This window comes from Suricata suricatta, chromosome 4 (genome assembly GCF_006229205.1).
Source record: "Suricata suricatta isolate VVHF042 chromosome 4, meerkat_22Aug2017_6uvM2_HiC, whole genome shotgun sequence".
Classification (NCBI taxonomy): domain Eukaryota; kingdom Metazoa; phylum Chordata; class Mammalia; order Carnivora; family Herpestidae; genus Suricata; species Suricata suricatta.
In genome coordinates, this window is record NC_043703.1 from 70,053,840 (window position 1) to 70,075,882 (window position 22,043).

General features: G+C 47.7%; 1 protein-coding gene across 1 annotated transcript in view; it reads left to right on the plus strand.

Moving 5' to 3' along the window:
- The first annotated feature begins 5,614 nt into the window (after positions 1 to 5,614).
- The window catches only part of SLC7A1 (solute carrier family 7 member 1), a 67,822-nt gene continuing 51,393 nt past the window's right edge, over positions 5,615 to 22,043 (plus strand). The window contains exon 1 of the mRNA XM_029936895.1: positions 5,615 to 5,634. The gene's annotated coding sequence lies outside the window, so the exon portion shown is untranslated. The remainder of the gene's footprint in view (positions 5,635 to 22,043) is intronic.

Genomic DNA, 22,043 nt, shown 5'->3' on the forward strand with positions numbered 1-22,043 from the left:
GAGCTGGGCAGGGGGCGAGCGCCAGCGCGGGCATGCGGGCCGGCCCGGGAGGCATCCGGAGGCCTGCCCTTACATGGCGCGGAGCACAGCACCCCGCCCCGCCACGAGGTCTGCGATGTGTCATCGCAGCGGTGGGAGCCCGCCCTTCGGCCGCGGGGGTGGTCCCCGCGGCAGGTGGCCCGCCTGGGGATGGCGTCTCACCCCCGCACCCTGCCTGCGGCGCGGGGACCGCGACCTCGTGTCGCTCCCTGGCCCCGTCTGCACTTCTTGTCTTGAGTTTCCAGGGTTATTTCTGGCAAGTTCCCCCACGGGTGGGCTTCCTTGTGACTAGATCTGACCTGCGAAGGCTGAGTTCCTCAAGCCTTCCAGATGGTGCGGAGTGAGAGGAAGTTCTTCCGGCGTCATAAAGATTGACTATTCGCAGTGTGTCCCTTTCTGCGTAGGAGAAAACTTCCCAGCCTGGGCAGGTCAGGCAGGCGTTCTAAACCTGTGTGTACACTGAGCAGCCGTTAGGCTGTAGTACTCCAGCGGCGTGCTATTTTATTTTAGCTCCTTCCTCTTTTCAGTGAGTGTGGGAGATACGAGTGGTGTTTGACTTGTTAAGATTAGGATACAGACATGTGCCTTCAGGAAGAAAACTACGCCTCCCGATGCACAGGGTCACGCTCTCCTATTGACTTAACCTACAGTGGTGTTTTATTCCAGGTTTAGTTCTCCGGGGAGAGGGTTGGGATTTCAGTCCCTGGTCTATTTTCCTAGAAAAGTGCTCCTTAAAATCTGACCGGCAAAACTGTGTATGTTTGGCCTGGGGTGGGATTTCCTCATTGTCTTTAATTTGAATTATAATTTATTAGGGAGTTAATCTTAATATTTCTCATCCTTTATGTTTGGTTCAGATAATAGGAACCCATGATACAGTTATTCCCCTGATATTTTTAGTTGGTCTCAGTGGAAATTATCGTTATTTTTATATGAACACACCCTCTGTGATTAAAACAAAAGGTCTTATTTAAGTTGCAATCAGAATAGAAATTAGGGAACAAAGTCAACAATGGATTAAAATAGTTTTTAAAGGTTTGGTATATCAAGATCAGGCTTAACCATTATAAATAAATTTAAAGAGCTTTAAAGGCGTTTTGACTAATAGGACAAAACTTCATAGAGATCAGAAACATACACGGTTGTTTGGATCTGGATATGGCCCACAGGAGAGCACTTATGTGTATAACTTTGCTGTAGAGGAAAAGGCTCAGAAGACAAAAGTGCTGACCTCGGGGAGCTTGAATTCTAAGACACATGTTAATTATATTTGGTATAAATACATGTTTATTGATCTAGTCTGGAGTTTCTTTTCGACTAAGACCAGTAAAAATATGTAATTATGTTGGAAGGCCCAGCATTATGTCTAATTGAATTAATCCCTTTTCATTACTATGTATTTGGAGGTATTGGTTTATTAATCCTAGGGAGGAATTTGAATTAGGAATAAGTCTGTCCTTGTTATAGAAACATTTTCCTCTAACCCACAGGCATCACGTAGTTATTCATCATTCCACCTGGGTCTGGGTCTAGGCAGGACCTGTGGACTGGACCCTAGTGTTTTTCTGTACCATTTGGTCTCTCCAGCCCTGCGGGCTGTCTCTACCACTGCCTGGTTCCAGTTGAAGGCAGATCTCATGACCCTGAGGACTTTGCTTTTCCTTTAGATGAAGTGGGTAACCATCAGAGGGTTACTTGAAATGCTTGTGAAGAAAAGATGGAGGTGGGGGAAGTGGGCAGGCATAGAAGCCTGGAGACCAGTTCAGAGACCTGTGACTTAAGTCTGGATTAAAATCCAGCTCCAGGTTATTTGTGCAAAAGAGAGAGTGACCATATGTCGTTTCCTTGAGAGCTGATGACTACTGGGACCGGGGTGGAGGTGGTAGAAATGTGAGGTGGTTGAAAGCCTTGTAGTAAACTTGCTCTCTAGTGTTGGAGGTCAGGTTCCTTTAGATCTCAGATCCATAACTTTGGGTTTAGCCACTCCTTGTCCCTCTGGAAAGCAGAGCTCACAGCCTCGTTCTTGGGGCTTGCTGGTGTGTGTGTGTGTGTGTGCGCGCACATGCACGTGTTTGCTGGGTTTCTCTGCCCTCATCATAGTCAACCTGACCCCCACATGTTTTGTCCAAATTACCCCGAAGGCTTTGAGTTTAGAAACCATAACCAAACAGCCATCTCTGTTTTCCACCATACTTCATCCCCTCCTCCAGAAGGCCATGTAGGATCCCCGAAGTGCCTTGGGGTGGAGGTGGTGGACACTTGGCGGGGGCAGCATTGGAAAGGGAAGGGCGCACACCCGCTCTTACTGTTGCTTCATCGCAGTGTTGTAACAGTTGTCTTCCTATCGTAAGGTCGGCTTGTCTTCCTATCTTAAGGTCAGCTTGGAAATGTTCTTTTCTTCTGTGTCTTCTTATCTGTCTACCAGGTACCATTAGCCAGAGTCTATTACATCAAATAGGAAGGAAGGGAGAAGCCCAGGGCAGGGTAAGATCAAGAATCACAAGCAGTTATTGAGTGCTCACTGCGTACTTGGCATTTTATGTCTTCATGGAATCCTCACAGCCGACCAGCGAGGTTGATATTGTATTTTGAGTGATGAGAAACGGAAGCCCTGAGAAGTGATGCAAGTTGCCCATAGGCATGCACTTGGGCAGTAAGTGGCAGAGCGAGGATTTGAACCCTGGGAGCCTGGCTCAGAGTCCTGACCATCAGTGTGCCTTAGGGCTCTAGGTGACAGCCTGTACGGGGCCCCGGCATCTCCTGGGACCACATTCTGGCATGCACATGCAGCAGGCAGTGCCAGGCCTGAGATTTCAGCCTGTGCCCATGCACCTGCAGCCGCTCAGCCCTGCGTTCCCCTTGTTTCTGATTGAGCCCCGGAGCTGCGAAGCCTGCCACGCCACTGGACAGCATCCTGCTTTTCCTCCACTGCTGCTGGCTCTCCTCCCTCCATGCCCACAGCGGGGCCATGTGTTCCTGGCACAGTTGGAGCTCTGGCACCCTGGATGGCTGTGCAGGGAGATGGCTAGACGCTGAGCTGGCATGGCTGTCGGACTTTGGCGGGGCCATAGTCTTCTTGGGTCGCAGTTTGGCATCCTGGTCACTGGACCAGAACGGGATAGGGGACTTGCTGCCTGGGCCATGGGAGAGCCCTGTGTTACTCCTGCATATCCAGCTGTCTTGGCTCGAGGAGAGGCGTCCTCTGGGAGCCAGGGACTGGGTGTGGGACTAAATCAGCCTCCTTCTGGAGACCCAGGTCTTGACTCTGTTGGTTCATGTGCTGAGGCCGGCTGTCCCGGCCAGGGCCAGAGGCTGGCAGGTGGACGGAGGGGAGCTTTCCAGCCCCCTCCTGCCTTTCTCCATTTCTCCTCTGCTCTTCCCACCTTGTCTGTATAACATTTCAAACTGAAAAGCTGCAGTAATACAAGGAACTTCTTTGTACCTTTTCTGAAATTAACCCATCATTTAACTTTGTTCCTTCTATTCTTTCTATTTAGGTATCTGTGGCTCCAACTCCATTGATCTGTCTGCAAACACCTATATGGGTTTTTTTTTTTTCCTGAATGATTTGAGAGTAAGCTGAAGACATCATGCCTTTTTATTTACATACTTCAGTGTGTATTTCCTAAGAATAAGGATGTTTTCTTGCAGAACCACAGTATGTTATCCAAACCAGGAAATTGAACATTGATATCCATTGTTATCTAGTCCACAGTCCATATTCAACTTCCACTTGTCCTGTATAGCCATCTATCTCTCTCTATATATAGGTAGTATGTAGATACATAGATATATATATAATTGTGTGTGTGTGGGAGGGGACCTTTCAAAGGAACTGTGGTCTAAATTTCTACCTCAAGCCTCTTTTTAAAAAATGTTTATTTTTGAGAGAGAGAGAGAGAGCGAGAGAGGATGTGCACATATGGGACAGGCCTGGGGTGGAAGGGGAACAGAGGATCCTAAGCAGGTTCTGTGCAGACAGCAAAGAGCCTGATGTGGGGCTCAAACTCACCAACCATGAGATTATGACCTGAGCTAAAGTCTGACCCTTAGTCGACTGAGCCATGCAGGCACTCCTATCTCATAAGGCTCTTTAAGAAAAAATGTCTCTGAGTGTTAGAATGCTCATTGTGAAAAATTTGGGAACTAGAGAAATGTAGGAGACCAGGAAAACAAAAACCATTTGTCATTCCCTCACAGGGGCTTAGCGCCATTCTAGGTAAGGGGCTTGCAGAAAGGTGGCTGGAAGACTTCCACTCAGGGTGACCTGGTCATCCAGACCTGCACCCCAAACACCCAGGGCAGGAGCCCATGGCATCCTTGGGCTGTGGGGAGGAGCGGGCCCCCTGTCCATAGCTGGACCAAGAGGTTGCCCACCTGAGCAGCTGAACTGAACCACCTCGGGGTAGGGGAGGGTGGAGACATAAGTATATACCCAGAACTTGTTCAAGACTTGAAAAGAAATGTTGCAGGTCCTCTCTTGTGTGATATGTACCCCTGGTTTCCTTGATTTGGCAGAAGGGGAGGATGGGCATGGGGTTGTGATCCAGAGAAATGGCACTGGCCGCTTGGCAAATGCCTTGTGGTTATTTAATGTGGTTGTTAGGCTTGCCTGTTGTTGAACTTCTTAGACCCCTACCAGTGGGCCAATGAAGAAATCAGAGGCCAAATTCTTCTTCTTTTTTTAGAATTTATTTTAGAATGTGTGAATATGGGAGAGGGGCAGAGGGAGAGAGAGAGAGAAAGAGAGAATCTTAAGCAGGCTCTATGCTCAGTGCAGAGCCTGATGCAGGGCTTGATCTCATGACCCTGGCATCACGACATGAGCCAAAATTAAGAGTTGGACCCTTAACCTGCTGAGCCACCCAGGCACCCAGAGGCGAAATTCTAAACTGTGAATTTTGCTCTTCATTAGTGATTGAGCCGCCCTCAAGTTCCTAGGGGAAAGTTTCAAAACTTCATATGAAGTGTGGGCCTTGTGCCTGCATTTCATTTATGCAGGCACCCCCTTACTCGTCACCAGCAGTAACTGAAAGGGGCTCACTTTTTCCTGGCCTGGAAGGGGACTTTGCTGAGTGAATCTGGCATCTGGAATGATTTTGTTCCAAGAAGCTGCAGTTGCTTTGCTCGTGGCCCCCCATCCTTTGTACCTCAGTTTCCCTGAGCTATAAAACCTACATGATGTGTGAAAAAGGGCTTCGGAAGGGCATGATCAAAGCCTCAAGTACTTTTCCATGTGTTTGTTTTTTCTTCTCCTGCACCAGACCCTCTCCTTGAAGGAGCTGGCCTTGAGAGTGACAGGGTGGGCAGCCGCCCAGACTGTGGACACCCCACTGAGGCCACGGAACTCCTAACCTGGACGGGCCAGGACCTGGAGGGCTGTTCTTCAAAGGGACCCTTTGAAGTGCAAACATTTCCTTTCCTGAAAAGAAGGGAAATTGAAATGAAAACGTATTGTTCTGTGCAGACAATGTTCTCCTGGATCAAAGAGGGAGTGAGGCTTATAAAGGGAGATTCACAAATGAGACCTTCATGTGGTGCATGGTGAAGAAGGTGTCGCTGTGTTGAGGTCCACTGCCCGGGGCCTGTGAGTGGGTAAGATTGTATTTTTCCCCCCTACCTGAGGTCCTCAATCTAGGTTTTACCTGCTATATTTGACTCTGTGTGTAGTTTTGTCTTGGAAGCATTTAGAAATGCCTTTTGGTAAATTATGACACCATCCAGAATGGAATATTATGTAGCCAATGAAAATGGTATTTTCTTTTTTTTAAAATTAATTTACTTATTTTGAGAGAGAGAGAGAGACACACACACAATGCAAGTGTGGTATGGGTAGAGAGAAAGGGAGACAGGATCTCAAGTCGGCTCTGCACTGTCAGTGCGGAGCCTGATGCAGGGCTCAAATTCACGAACCTGAGCTGAAATCAAGAACTGGATGCTTAGCCGACTGAGCCATTTAGGTGCCCCCAAAATGGCATTTCCTTTTTTTTTTTTTTTAATGTTTACTTATGTCTGTGACAGAGAGAGACAGAGCATGAGCAGGGGAGGGGCAGGGAGCGAGGAAGACACAGAATCTGAAACAGGCTCCAGGCTCAGCTGTCAGCAGCTAGCCCAATGCAGGGCTCGAACTCATGAACTGCAAGATCATGACCTGAGCCAAAGTCAGACATTTAACTAAGCCACCCAGGCACCCCCAGAAATGGTATTTTCAAAGAATATTTGATGTAATGGGAAAAACTTTGCTGTTGAAAGTGAAAGTAAAGTCTGGATGTTCTTTTCTGTGTTCAGCGCGATCTTATCTGAGATATATGTATTTGCACAGAAAGAAAACACTATTAAAATTGGACTTTGGTTTGTTCGCTGCTCTAAAATGCACCTAAAATGGTCAACAAATATTTGTTAAATAAATATTTTTATAATTAGTAAAACAGTAGTATTTTAAAGGAGGAATGTCTTTGGGCTAAATAGTAACATTTTGGCAGGTGGAAAGCACAATAAATTAGTTTAAATTCTATTGTACTTGTGCTCTGGCCTCTCTGTTTGGGGTTTATTTTCTTTCTTTCTCTTTTTTTTTTTTTTGGTACAAATATGTACCACATTTTGTACTTTAGTACCAATCAGGCTGTGAATGAGTGATTGACATTTCTAGTTTTGGGATAATCCTGTCTTGTTGAAATTAGAGTAGCAGAACATTCCATTTTCCCTGGGTTGACTATTAGGTACTTTCACGGATGGGGTGAAATTACACCCTCTTTTCCCATACTCTGTGGCTGATGTACCATTGGAGTGAGTTGTCCTGTCCTGTTGAGAAGTTTTACCGATTTGTCCAGTACGTCTCTGAGTGTCAGTCATACTGAGAGTCATACTGATAGACATACTGAGAGACAATGTCCTGATTTCTAATTTATAAGTTCTTTAACAACACAGCATCTTACTCTTACCTGCAAGGTAGGTTAGCTTTGGAAATGGCCCCAATCTCGTGATTTTTTTGCAGGGAGGATGAATGTCACGGCTGCCCATACCTCTCCCTGGTGAGATCATTTTGTTCTTATCAGAAGGACACAGGCGCTTAATTTTCCGAGCTGTGTTGGCTGCCTTTCCTCCCACCCTCCACACAGGGTTCTGGAAGCCTGGCCTCCGAGAAGGCTTTCTTGAGGCCGTGTTTGGGATAGGGCAGGTCGTGCCCCACATAGTGGTTCTCCTGACGGGGGAGGCCTGGACTCGCAGCTGCAGTCCTCAGTAGGAAGTCAGTGTGCACAGTGATCAAGTACACACACTGGCACATGCGTGTCTATAGATTTAAGTGACAGTTTTCGTGAAATAGCACCCATTCTCGTCCCTGCGGTGCACTCTGATACTCTTTATTTTCTCTTATGTGGAAAAAAATGCTGGTGGCGACTTGCAGCGTGCCAGTACTGTTAGGCTTGGGCACGCGAGCCTGCGAACCCACCGTGATGGCCTGAATCTCCGGTTCGCGGGGTTGGGGCCTGGGAGTAATTCTCTGTCCAGACCACTTTAGACAAAGGCAGCCAGAGGGTAGAGGTTTCTTTTCGTGGTGTTGTGGGCGTTTCTAATGAAGTGGACATTCTTGTTTGTGATTATTCCCAAGAAGGTGAATGGGGACACAGGGCAAGACCTGTATGAATTCCTGGTGTGGTTTCCTGCTGATGCAAACGAGATGGCTCTTTGCTTCACTGACCTCCGAGGCTGGTGGTTTTGAAGGTGGCCTGGTCAGGCTGTGCGTGAATTTTCAGAGGTGGCCCAGACATTTGTTAGTTTCAGCACTTTGAAAAGCCTTTTGTTTTTTGGCGTTTATTGTATTCATTATGATATGAGGAAGAACCTATCTGAACAATGAACCCTTTGGGTGAAGGATTTATGGGAGGAAGAGGGAGAAAAGATACTCTAATGGGAATATTAATTTTTGGACTCTCAAGTCTGATGGATTAAAATTGAACAGTGTATTGGAAATATAGTATTAGCAATAGCAATCATACCATTAAATAGTTCTCCTTGAAAAGTTAGAATGGGTTTTACATAAATGTACCTCAGAATCATTTGAACTTTTTTTTGCTTAGAAAATAAATATTTTTAATAGTCTGTGTATATAATTCTTAAAACCATTGTAAATCAAGGGAATTGATTCTATGAACAACCGTGGTAAAAGAACAGAACCAGAACAAGATAAGTTGCCTCCTTTGTTGAAACATTGTACAAGTATCTGTCCTTGTTTCTTGTAAACTTCTTTTATTGTGCTCCTCCATAAAAATAAATTTATTGTAAGAATTCAGAGTACTTAGTTTACTGTCTTTTAAGAATTCATCTATAAGATACTTTACCATTACCACCACTGTTGATCCTTTTTGAGAAGAATCATCATGAACTTGACTTTATGATCTTATATATGTTAATAGTATGCAAAATAGGGGATAATCTATGATTGTTATTGCCTGACACATCCCCCATAAATCGATAACCTCAAATTTGTAGCAGCTAGTTTTGTTTTTAAAAAAACACTTTTGTTGGAAGACATTTCTTTCCTTCTAGAGGTCAGTCTTGGGTGATAATTAGGCAAGAACATTGGTTAATTCTGTGAGTGATCTGAACTGAACTGGGAAGACAGTCTTACTAGTCTCAGAGTTGGATACAGTCTGAACTGTGGAAAGGTAGCACGTGTAGTTTGTGGTAGGATTCTCTCAGGTCTCTAATGAGTCAAGGCGAGGGGCTTGCCATCCTGGATTTCTTGGGTGACTCTGAGTGGGGCATGAGCTGGGGAAGAGAACGTACTCTGCACAAATCCCAGCACTTTCCCGTTGCTCCCGGCTGCCTGCTGCCTGCTGTTCTTGCTGAATCACCCTGGAGAGCCTTTGAGCAGTGGGTGTTGGCACCCAGCGGGGTTTCTTTCCAGCTAGGTATGCGGCTGTGCACAGGAAGGAAATACCGTTTGCTCTGGAGAGACCGTGGGAGCAAGGAGAGAGGGATGGGAGTGGTCCCTCCATCCCGATGCATCGAGGGAGCAAGCAACACTGCCCCGAATTCAAATGAGCGATGATTCTCCGCTTCTCCCTAGAATTGTTCTTGCTGCTAGACAGTAGCTGCTCCTGAGCCAGCAGGACTGCATGGGCCACTTTATTCTGTGTGGGCATGGATGTAGGTTCCTTTAAAATTCCATGGTCTGAAGCCGTAGCCCTCTAGGCCTAGACTTCACAGAAGGCCTGCACCTACAGATGCGGTTGTACACTAATAAGATAGAAATCTAAACCTAGGGATGAGACTAACCACGTAGTGTTTTGTCTCTGGAAATATACGCAAAGCAAGAGACTTCCCTCGTATTGTATATATTGGATGGATTTTGCATATGCTCCTTCGTTATTACTGCCACTCCCCTGTCACGATCTAGAAAGCACGGAGGTAGGTACGCATATATGGATTGGGCAGATGTAATAGGGCAGGCATTGAAGACCGAGAAAAGGAATACATTGCAGCACACATGGAAGTGAAATAGTTTGCATAATATCATAGTGCCTTTCACAGCCTAAAGTCAGATTCAGGTGTCCTTAACCACCTAGCCCAGTACATGCACAGAGATCCTCCCCTGGCGAATCTGAGGAAGATCTGATTCAGCAGATCCAGGGTGGGTGTTTCTAACCAGCTCCTGGGAGCTCTTGGACTAGCAGGCATCCCTAAAACTGCTGGAACCTGGAACGAATCAAGAGACCTCCAGCTCCCCAGCACAGGGCCCAGGCCCATTTTTGTTTCGTGGTTCCAGAGCCTGGAGCGGTCCCTGGTATTGAGTAGATGCTTAGAGGATTCCTTTTCCTTTTCAAGACCTGAAGTACTTGTCACCGAGCCCATGTGCTTCAGTGCCCTTGGGGCGGGGCAGGGGCCCATTGGTGTCCTCAGGTCTGATCAGCTGGCTCTCTGTTGACAGCAGACCACAGATAAGAAGTGGTAGTCACCTGCAGAGGTGGGGCTCCTAACGATGGGACAAGTGGTAGCTATGGCCCTGGGAGCAGGAAAGGGGCCCAACACGAAAGGAGATGCAAGAACTAAGTAACCAGTGTAGTTTAGGATGCTTCTGCAGAGTGGCCATCAACCCGACCGTCTGCAGCTCTGTGTCTCAGTTTCCCCATTTGAAAAATGGGGAAAGTAACTGTCCCCACATCGTAGGCTGTATTGAGGGTCAAGTAGATAAAGTGAGTTTAGAACATTACCCGGTATTCAATATATGTGAGCTATGTATTTTATATCAGGATCGGTACATAAAGGGTTAAGCTTCAGTATGTATGGGAGGTTTCTGCCAAGTGAAAAATCCAGTTCCAGAGGTTGCACATACATGTGTTACTTTGCTGGCAGAGGAGTAGGTGTAAATTAACACGCAAAAGTGATTCCTCCAGAAGGCTGGGGAGTGGTGCAGATGGGCTCAGGAGAGGTTGCTACTTGTTTTCGCTTAGTCAGGAAATTCTTAATGCAGGAGATGAATGTCAGGCACTTTCTAATTAAGGGATGGGGGGAACCGTGCCAAGGGATGGGGCACAGCAGTGCCAGAGCGGCTCCAGGAGGCAAGGTTCCACGTCCCCTGCTTGGAAGACCTTAAACCAGGATGCCACTTAGCTAAAGAGGGCACGTGTCTGGGTGGACGCTCGGGTGTTTCAGCCCCTTGGAGTTCCTTGTGTTTGGTTCTGGGCAGTTGTGGGGATAGGTGGCTGAAGGTGAAAGGGGTGCTTTTCCATGGATCCCGTCCACCTTCAGCATCCCAGAGGTGCTGGTGTGGCCAAGGGGAGAGACTTGCCTTTGAATAGTTGGGGAAGAACTTAACCTGCCTTTGACAATCATTCAGTTAGAAGCTTTGTGCCTAGTACATGTATTTGCATTGGGACATTTAAAGGAAGAAAGTGAGGCAGACCCCTTTCTTCAAAGGCTTGAATATGGTCCTGTTTCCACATGTTACACTGCAGATGGGGTGGAAACATCCAAAATGTGTTGATCTAAATGGTATTTGTGCACCTTTTCATAGGGATACAAATGGGGGTGGGGGGAAGCATGAGGAAGAAGTAATAGGAATTGAATGTTATTTAATTCAGTGAGGATGAGTTTTATTTTTGCTGTGATTTCTGGTTCATTAATTCATATGCTCATTAGAAAGCTTTCTGTCAATGGTATATAAAAGCATCATTAAATTTTTTTTTCTAAACTTGGGACTTGTGATCCCTTCTTTAAAAACTTGTGAGCCAAGAGCAGACCTTGCTGGTGACGTCCAGGTGGGGTCAGGACGTGGAGGGGACTGACTGATGGTTGCCCTGTACTCCATGTCCTCTCTTGGCTTCTGCATTTTGCCTTCTGGGTATATTGGCTCTAGGAAATCCTGTGATGGCATCGTTTCCTTGGGAAAATCAACTTTTATCTCCTACAGGGATGAAGAGAATGGTTTATAATTACCACTTTCACACTCTTCTTCAGTGTCTAGAAACCTGCACCTTGCTGAGTCTCACCAGGCATGAAGATGAGCAGCGAGTCACACAGGGGGAACTTCGCAGTGGGACCTGTGAAGAATCCCTCTGCTTCGTAGCACTCATCACCTTGGCAGAGACAGGTCTTTACAGTTCAGCAAAGCGGCCAGGTCAGGAAATCAAGACATGTTTTAAGGTGTTAAAATGCCTCGTAAAGGAGAAGGCTGTGTATGCCATCCGGCGCACGTTCTCTCCGTGCAGGTCTGTATATTGTCTGGACACGACAAGGAGTAACTTGTAGAATAGGGGGTGTTTTTCTGAATGTGCAAGGACGCCAGACGTGGTCAAGGGAAAGCACGGGCTCTAAACGTGGCTTGTTGAAAGGTGGTTAGCGCCTAGAGTCCTTTGTCCTTTGCTGCCTAGCTGCAGGGTCCTCTTGGGACTTCTCACATCTTCCTATGCCAGTATCCCTGGGCTGGTCCCCTCCCCCCTCCCACAGTTAGACGTGCTGTAGAAGTCCAGAGACCTCCCTGCCGCTGGCCTAGCCATAGACTAACATCATCCTGGGCAAGACTGAGCACTCTGGGCCACGCTTTCTGCTCTCGGATTCAGAAGAGATTGGATTAGGAGACTCTCTTTGGGGTTTCTAGCCCTAGGCAGGAAGTTAGTGACATTCTATGATCATGGAGCTACTAGAGAGCTCCCTGCAGCTTGGTGTCCATACTGTAAAAGCAGGTGTGGAGTGGGGATAGCAGTCATGTGATGTAGTAGGAAACAGAAGGTCTGGTGTTAGGCTGGTGCCAAGGTCTTGACTAAGAAGTGTCACGTCAGTATTAGTCCAGAAACAATGAGCCAGATGACCACTGCAGCCAGGGGGAGCACAATGGTTCCTGTTTAAAAAAAAAAAAAAAAAAAAAGACAGTACCTGGGAACCAGTATCCCCACGGTCCACCAGACTCTCCCCCCTTCCCCCTTGGGAGCCCTCCAGAAGCACCCATGCTGGCAGAGTTCTGCTTTCCCTAGGTGCATCTCTGGAGAGAGTGAGGAGTCCTGGACCAGGTGTCTCGAGGTCCCGCACAGCACTTGTGGATGTTTACCCTTGACAAGGGCAAGAACTTCCCTGCAGGGGCTGCCGGCCGCCGGTGTCAGGCCCCTGGCAGCAGTGTCCTGTTGTGTGGGGCGTCTCCTGTGGACATTCTGGAATGTTGGGATGGGTCACGCGCAGCTCAGGCCCAAACCACCTTGCCAGGGAGGAAACTTGAGGGACGTGATTCTTCCAAGGACTAGCCAGCCATACACATCAAAACATATACAGCCCCTGTCAAAGGAAAAAGAAAGCAAACTTACCGGGGCTACCTGCTCCCCTGCCCAGCATGAGTTTAGGATGAGCCCATGAGCAGGAGCAGCAGCAGCACAGTCCCTCTGAGGCCCTACGCTGCCCTCCAGAGAGAGGTCCTCTGCTGAGAGTGGGGTTTATGGAAAACCCTCTGCAGTGGTCTTGCTTTTGCTTCTCCCCCACCTCCTCCAAGAGATGTTATTTCTCCTTTGTGGAATGAAGAAAAATGTCTGAAAGAGAAGGAACAGGTTCTTGCTTGCTTCCTGGTATCACGTGCAGAGGAAAGGGCACCCGTGACTCTTTTTAATGCTGCTTTTGACAGGCTGTGACAGAGAGCCAGCATGGGGGGTATTTAAGGGCTTTTCTCTGTGTTGGTGGGTCTTCAGGGAGCCCAGTGCACCTGACGTCCAGGGAGAAACAGCAGTGGGGAGCGGATGGTCCCAGACTCGCAACTCTGCTCCCAGCTTTTCCTTTGTGGCTGCTCCTTGGCCTTCGCTGCTTCCTGGGGCAGACTAGCGTGGGGACAGATGGTGGGACGTCAGGCACCTTTCACAGGCTTCAACTTCAAGGACCCCTCCCTCACCCCTTCTTCAGGGCGTTCTGCCCAGGGTCCTTTAGATTGGCCTTAGTGGACGTGATGGGGCTGATGATAGAGCTTTCTGATTTAGACATGCAGATGTGTGTATATAAAAATAACACACCGGGTATCGAACAGAGCACACTCAGCTGTGCCACGGAGTTCATACAAGGTTCAGAGGAGGACAAAGGATGGCAAGTAGTCAAAGTTTCAAAAAAAAAAAAATCTCACTTGTACAGCTGAAGTTCAGAAGTCTTAAATGTCTGCTCTCTGGACAGAAATCCGATAAGGGTTGTATTACAGAAGAGGGGAGATTTTTAGTCTGCAATTTCCAAAGAAGGCTTTGCTTTTGTTTGAGAATGGAGGAGAGTTTGTAGGAGGGTTTGCTGGAAGATTCGGGACTGCCGGTGTGACATTGCCAGGAAAAAGAGGCGTGAACCAGAGTTTGAAGCCCCTGTAGGCCACGGCAAGGTGAGCCTGCAGATTTATCATCCATTTCTGCAAGTCAGAGGCTGTCTTTTGTCAGGACTTTCAAATGTCTTAGAATAAACACAAAGCAAATAGTGCTTAGGGCTCATGGGTGGCTCAATCAGCAAAGTGTCCCACTCTTGATCTCAGCTCAGGTCTTGATCTCGGGTTCGTGAGTTTGAGCCCCACGTTGGACTCCACGCTGGGTGCAAAGTCTACTTAAAAAAAGAAAGAAAAACTTTTTAAATTTATTTTTTAATTTAGGTGCGTCTGGGTGGCTCAGTCAGTTGAGCATCTGACTTTAGCTCAGGTCGTGATCTCACGGTTCGTGGGTTTGAGCCCTGCATCAGGCTCCCTGCTGTCAGTGGAGAGCCTGCTTTGGCTCTTCTGTTCCCCTTGCTCTCTGTCCCTTCCCCGCTCCTGCTTGTGCTCTCTTTCTCTCTCTCAAAAATAAATAAATAAAATTATTCTTTAATAAAAAAATTAAAAAAACTAGTGCTCTCTGCAGCTGGTAACAGGGCAGACCCAGAGGTGGTAGAGGTGAGAAAGGGAAGTGGGCTCAAGCAGAATGTCGTTATTAATGTTGGATGGAGCCAGGGATGTTTGGGGTTTATCACCGATGTTTTGCAGATGCTATCATGGGACACACCTGCTCACAAAGCTTGCTTTGTGACAGGACTCATGGCCAGAGCACGCCAGGTTCGACTGAGATGTCATTTCTCATGTCCTCGGTTCTCCAAATCTGGGCTGCCTGGTGGGTCGGAGAGGAGCAGGACAGACTTCGTGCCCGGGAGGCCCATATGAGTGGTCTTACTCCCATTCTGTGGTCCTTGTAAAGTGAGTTGCTGCCCCAAGATGGACACAGCCCCCTTCTTGGAACCCCATTCCCGTCTCTTGGATCCCAAATTCTCTTCTGGATGTTCTCTTCCACCTTGCCCTCCCTTACCTGGGAGCATGGAGGGCCACACCCTTGTGGGCACTGCTGTCGTGCAGTTAGTGCCTGGGCCTCACTTATCTGGCAGCTCCAGGGCTCCACACCCTCTCCCACCCCTGGGGAGGAACTTGTAGCTGCCTCGTGCGTTTGGCTCCAACTGTGGGAGCCCATTGAGAGAGGGGCCCTGCTCTGGCTAACCCTGACCCAGTTGGGTGGCCGTATGGAGTTAGAGTGGAGGCCAGCCAGCTCACTGGCCAGAGCTGCAGAGAAACCTGGGATGCCATCAGAGCGGTCCGCCCTGGAGGGAGGGTGGCCTCAGAGAAGAGGCACAGGGAAAGGGGGCCTTCAGCCCCATGTGACTCTCAAGATCACCGTACCTTTAACCAAAGCAGACCTGATTTATTTTTAATAAAAATAAAAAAGAAGCCTACATTACGTATGGAATTTTATTCGAGTTCTAGAATTGACCTGTGTTTCACTGTTGATAGTTTGTGACGTTTCATACTGGCATTTAAATTTAGGTCATTGATTTAAGAGATCAGTGATGGACGTAACAAGGGCTGGGATCCTGACCTAGTGCTGCCTGGTTGAGTTTTGGTCCCAGACAGACCTGGGTTTCGGTGTTTGCTCCAGCGCCGACTGGGCACAGGCACCTGCGCCAAGCCTTGTTCTGCACGTCCTTTAGGCAGGCTGCAGCTCCCGGGGCATCTGAGAGCCCGGGGTGGGGCTGACCGCTGTTTTCAGCTCGCAGCTGCATGCGGAGCAGTCAGGCCGTTGGGCCGACTTTGAAAAAATTAGTACTGAGAACATAGTCTCCATTTGGCATTTAAGCCTTTCAGGTGCTGGTGCAGAAAACCTTTGGTTTAATTTGTACATAAACTCACTTCAAGCCTAAGTCTTCTAACTTTGTCATAAAATACCTGAAGTCTAGCGGCAGAGGCATAGGGTTTGTTTTATGCCAGGAGGTAGCGTATCCATAAGCTAAGTACAGCTTTCTCTTCATTGAGGCACGGTTTGTTTGTAAATTCTAAACTGGGGGCCTTTTAGCAGAATGGAAAGTTCCACAGTAGCAAAGCAAATAAACCGTTCATTTTAGAAATTAAAAATATACTGGGGATTTATCCCAAGTTAGGAGCAATATACAGTACTCTTTATGAAAATATATGTCCCCTTTTTTTTCTTTTTTGGAAGTTTATTGTTTTGGTAAGGCGTCCCTGGGATTTCTTCCAGCACAGATCAAGGGAAATTGGTGCAGGGTTGAAACTACTTTTATGTTTAAATAAGAAAATTGTGTTGTTTTTAGATGTTTGTTTGATTAAGCGCTCCCATAACTAAAGAACAGTTACAACGGATACACAAAAGGGCTTAGAGAAAAAATGTGTTCTGAACTAGATTCACTTCAGTGTGGGAGGTGGTGGCCTTTCTTCTTTGCTTTATACATGTGAATCTTAACATGTGCTTCATCAGGTGGAGTAGCAAGTGGTTTAAAATTTTTTTTTCAATATTTATTTTTGAGAAAGAGAGAGAGAGAGAACGAGTGGGAGATGGGTAGAGAGAGAGGGAGACACAGAATCCAAAGCAGGCTCCAGACTCTGAGCTGTCAGCACAGAGCCCAACTCGGGGCTCGAACTCATGAGCCGTGAGATCATGACCTGAGCCGAAGCCAGATGCTTAACCAACTGAGCCTCCCAGGCGCCCCTGGTGTTTTTGTTCATTTGTTTGGTTTAGTCCCAGCACAGACACTTGTGATTCCTACTATAGATAATCCTCAGCTGACAAACTGAAGAGCAAAGATTAGCTAGCCACTGTGGTGACACTGCCATGAAAGGATAAGATTTACCCTAGACTTGCATTTTCCATAATCCTGTAAGATTTCCAAACTTAGAACAAGCTCTTTGAGAAGTAGAGAGTTCATTCATTCATTCATTCATTCATTCTGCAAATACTGTTTACGAGCCTACAGATGCTAACACCAAGTTACCCAAGTGCTCGCTCTTCTGGGATGTAATTTCTTGGAGTTCTCTGCAGATGCTGTGAGGATGCAGGCAGTTGGCTGAGAACCCTGTTTTTTAAATGAGGAAGCTAATGAGAGTGAATGCCATGTTCTTACTACCTGCTCTCATCTGAAAACTAGGCTCTTACTGTTATACTAAAACTGCCTTTAGTTGCCTCTTTTTTTAAATTAGATTCTGTGATCTGTCATCAGTGTTCACGCCCTGTTGTCTCTCTAAGATATTTAGAATTATGCCTGGTCATTCCCTTTTCCTGCAGGATCTCTCCTTTTCTGAGTCCTTTGCAGCAGACTCCCTGCTCGCACAGTATGTGGGGGGGGGAGCCCCCCGCTCTGCTAGGACTGTGGAAGAGCCTTTGCAGAGAGGTAGTCTGGAAATCAGGGCTGACGGTCATGGGCAAGAGGGTGAGGCGTTCAGGCCTGAGCCATCAGCAGCAGGCCAGGCTAGGGTTAGTGGATTTAGCAAATAAAAATACTGGATGCCCAGTTAAATTCGAATGATAAGCACTGGATCCTTTTTTAGTATAACTTTTTTATTTTAACCACACAAAGTATTTGTTGGCATAGTTGGGACACAGTTGTGATTCATTTGGGACATACTTACACTAAAGCATTATTCTTTGTCCACATGAAATTCGGATTTACCTGGATGCCCTATATTTGATCTGGAAACTCTCTGCCAAGCTGTCATGGAGACCCTCCCCCGTGCTGTGGTGGCTCCTGGCCCCTGGGAAGGGAAGGGTGTGGCCGGTACAGGGACCCTGGGGCCACACTCCTTCCTTCTAGAGCAGCGGGCTGCTTGTGGACTCTTTCTGGAATTGCTCTTTTCCCCTTCACTGGTGTGATCCTCCCTCCGTGACCTCCCCTGAATGCGGTTGTTCCCCACAGTCTCCCAGGGACAAGGCCGCCCTCTGTCAGCACTGCCCTCTCGCGGGAGGCCTCCATTTCAGACCCCCACACGCCCAGCTGTTTGCGGGGAGTCCTCTGGGCTCTGCTGGACACACGGTTTTGATCTGAGGTTATTCTGACTCAATATTTACATTTTATCAGCGGTATCATCCTGGGTAAATTCAGTGATGTTTTTTGAAGTACAGATACACCACTTAAGTTTCACATTTTTCAGAAATTATTCTCATCGGAGTAACTTATTTTCCATTTCTATTTTCTTTTTTTTTTCTTTTATAGTTTGCTCTCAAGTTGGTTTCCATGTAGTACCCAGTGCTTATCCTGACAAGTACCCTCCTCCATGCCTCTCCCCGCTTCTGCTCTCCCCTTCCTCCAGCAGCCCTCAGTTCTCAGTATTCAAGGTCTCTTCATGGTTTACCTCCATTTCAATGTTCAGGAAACGTTTTTCTGTATATGTCAGCCCTTATCCATAGCCGATTTCGCTCCGTTTAGCTTCTGCCCCTCTTTGTTCTGTGCCGCTTGTTCCTTCTGTATCTGACTTCTCCTAGATCACGTTCTGCAGAGTCGATGTTTTCACTGAGTTGGCCCCTGTCAATTGTGTGTCCCTGTCAGTGGTTTCTAGATGGTATCACTGGTCAGCCGTATGGCTAATTCTCTTCTCTCATATGCTTCTAACCCCTTGGTGGAGTAGGAGAGAGTGGTGGGCTCAGACCGTCAGGGCCACTGCCTCTCATGCAGGCCTCCTCCCCTCTCAAACTGGATGCTTCCAAACCCAGGCTTAGGATCGCTGCCCACAGTTGTCTCTTGACGTCGGTTCTTGAGGAATCCTCAGTTCCCTGTCAAGCAGGCTTGCGCTTTTAGAGTTCACTTTGACTTGCTCTCATCTCCTGCCTCTGATGTTCAATAATTCATTACATCCTGTTGCCCCTCCCTTCCCCCCGTACATGCGTCTTCCTTCCTTTCTAGTCCCACTCTCCTTTGGCAGTCCCCCGATGGTGGTGGCTTTCAGCTTCCCAGCCCTCTGTCTTTCTAAATCCTACATGTTCTCTATATTTTTTCGTATGTCCTTTCTTCCCTGTTAAAGTGCAAGCCCCCCTAGGGCAGGAGCCCGGTAGCTTTCTCTGTACCCTGTAGTTCCTAACAGAGTCGTTGTGTGATGGGACGCTCAGGAAGTGCCTCTTGGGTGAAGGGTCCTACTCTGCCCCGAGGGCCTGGGGCCAGGGCTGGAGGACGGGCCGTCTGGGGCATGGCTGTGGCCTAGCAGTAGATCCGGAGGTCCCGCCATGTTGCCTCCTTACCTGCCTTGGGCACCTTGTCGCAGCACACCCCACAAGTAACCTCAGCACTCAGAGCCGGTGCCCGCCTGGCCTCTGGCCATCTGACATCCTTCCCAGGGACATTTTACTTTGACCTTTCTTTTGAAGAAGGGTTTTGAAGCAGCACCGTACACGTAAAGGTCAACAAAGAAGAGTGGATGATATGCCGACAGAATGTGAGTTAAAAGGCAGGAAGTGAGGCTGCTTGATATGACCAGGTTGGAGGGGATGAGCAAAAAAAATGCCCCTGGAAGAATTCTTTAATCATTTGTCTTTGGAGATGTAAAGTGGGACATGGAAAACAAACATGTCCATTCAATGTATACACAGTTTGGCAAAACAAATAACTGGGCTTTGTGAGTGTCCAGACCTCCTGGAAGGAGGAAAAGCGGCCCGTCGACTGGGCATTCTTTCCCGCCCGAGTCAGGGGGAAGGCTCAGAGGAGCCGCCCCTGTGGAAGAGCAGGCAAAGCAAAGCATTTTATTTTTCTCAATGAAAGCGGAAGCTTCCAGATTTGGTCAAAGAGCCAGACCAATGTAAAGGTCTCGGGCTGGTGTGGTGGTGTCCAGGGGAGGGACACAGGGCCCGCACCATGTGACCTGGTCAGTTTTAAAGGGGCACTCGCGGAGCACTGGCCCCTGAATGGCACACTGAGACCTAGAACGGCCGCGGTCACGGCCAGACCCCAGCACACATGCTCCAGAGGACATCAGTCTTGGAATCCAGGATACAGAGGTATTTTGAAATAAAAATTAGCGGCTAAAACCTCAGTCGTTGTTAATTATAATGTTTATATAAAGAAAATTCATATATTTTTTTATAGTTTTAAGCCAGTTTAAATATTTCTAAGTAATACCCCGGAAGTCTTTTAGCATCTGAACTAGGATAGATAGATATAAATCAGACAGTCAACTTATCTTTAGGTTTTGACCTATATATTTAAATCGTGCTTTGTCAATCACCAAATACCTTCATATAATAAACGCAGTTGTTTTGAGTACTTAATCTCCACATCACTTCATGGGTTGGCTAATAACGAGATCTCTTGTGAATTAAGGAACTAATAATAATAGCAGAGATAGAGCACTTAGTGTGTGCTGGGTCCTCTTCTGTGCATTGCACAGAGTGAGTCGTTTCAGCCTTGTCCAGACTCTGAAGTAGCTATTGTTACTACTCTCTTCCTCTCACAGACGGGAGAAAGGAAGCTCAGAGAAGTTAACTTACTTGCCTACCATATTTTGAATCTAGTTTTATCTGAAATTTTCATTTCTATCTTGCCTCTCTCTACCTAGATCTTTCACAGTAGGGAAAAGAGAGGGATGGGGTGAGGTGTAGGTGAGGTAAGTAGTAGCCTTACCTAGTTTTCAGATGATAAGACTGAAACAGAGAAGTCAAGGGACTTGCCCAAGATCACACAGCCAGGGCCAGGCAGGTCTTCTGATTCCTCAGATCAGTGAGCAGATATAAAATAGAACATAGGAAAAGTATTTTACACTCAGTGTGACTTCAAGACAGTAATGTAGCTGGATAGGACTCGCCAGGCCTTCCCACCCTGGTGCACAGAGTCCTGGCATTCTCTTCCAAGCCCAGTTCATGGGCAGAGAACGTTCAGAAGAGGGACCACTGCACATAGCAGTGATTTCATTTTAAACCGTAGAGACATTGTGAATGCACCTGCCTAGGGATTCACTCTCAGGTTGGAGGTACCAGATATTTTCACTTGTTGGCTGGTCCAGGGAATGTGGTTGTGGACATGAGGCTGTAAGGGAGCTTCCCTGTTATGTCAGAAGACTTGCGGACCCTGGTCCTGACCTTCTCTTTCTTGTAACCTGATTTGTGTAATGTGGCTGGTCTGGCTGTGGAGAGGCTGGAGGGTGGCCTTGGGCCTTGGGCAGGGCTGGGGGGCTGGGAGGAGAGGGGATTGCTGGCCAGCCCCAGACATGGGTTTAGGCAGGGGCCTGGCCGAGCGAAGGTGAGCCTTCTCACATCACGTCAACCACTCGGAGCTCTGATAAGCACCACAGACTCTCTTGAAGCTCACTTTTCTCATTTATAACATGAGGATTGAGTGTTGATCTTCTGTGTGTGTGAAACACTGAGCACAGTGTCTGAGACACACCAGCTGCTCAGATTTTATTAAATTAAGTTGAAGACTTTAAAGAGAAGCCTTATTATAATGCAGCCTGCTGTCATAACTAATCACCAGAATCTCTCTGGGCGTTTTTGAGATCATGCTAGCACTTGGACAGCTCGGGTCCAGCCCGCTTTGGAGGAGGAGGGTGAGTCCTCAGGTGGTCCGCAACTCTGTCCAGCTGTGTGGTGCTAGAATAGAGGCATTGTGCTCGGAGTAGGCGGGAGGCCCACATTCCGGAGGTGGTAGAGGCAGCTGCGGGCTTCCAGAGTTCACGGCCCCTAAGGCTGGAGTTGTCAGGGCCCCTGCAGGGAACAGATGGCCATCTCAAGCTGGGTAATTGGTGGTGAGTGTAGTAAAGCAACTGTTTACAAAGGCAAGGCCAGGGTTAGGGGTGGTCCGACTGTCGTAGTGGCCTGGGGCTGTGAAGGGGCTCTGAGTGGCCCAGTGCACTAGGCTTGAAGGGGCCAGAGGGGGTTGGTGACCCCAGCTGGCTGTGGCGAGGGAGTCCGTCTTCCATCACAGAGCCTCCCTCTGGCCGCAGAGGGCTTAGGATGCACACAGCTGGGCTCCTAGCCTGTAGTGGAGGAGGGTGAGGGGCGGCCCTGGGGCAAACAAGAGGAGGTGATTCAGGCATTGGAGGACAAAGACCATCTAGATGAGCTGTGCATCCTCACATCTTAGTTTGCTTTAGACAAGGCTCAATTCTTAAAATACAGTTGAAATGTTTGGACAGAGGCCCATTTGAAAGGGTTTACACTGATGGCTTCTTTGGTAAAATTCTTTCAGTTACTTAGACTCCCGAAGACCTGCGTGCAGGTGCTTCTAAGTCATTCAGTGTGTTTGGGCTGGGGTTGGCTGCTTGGGAAAATAAA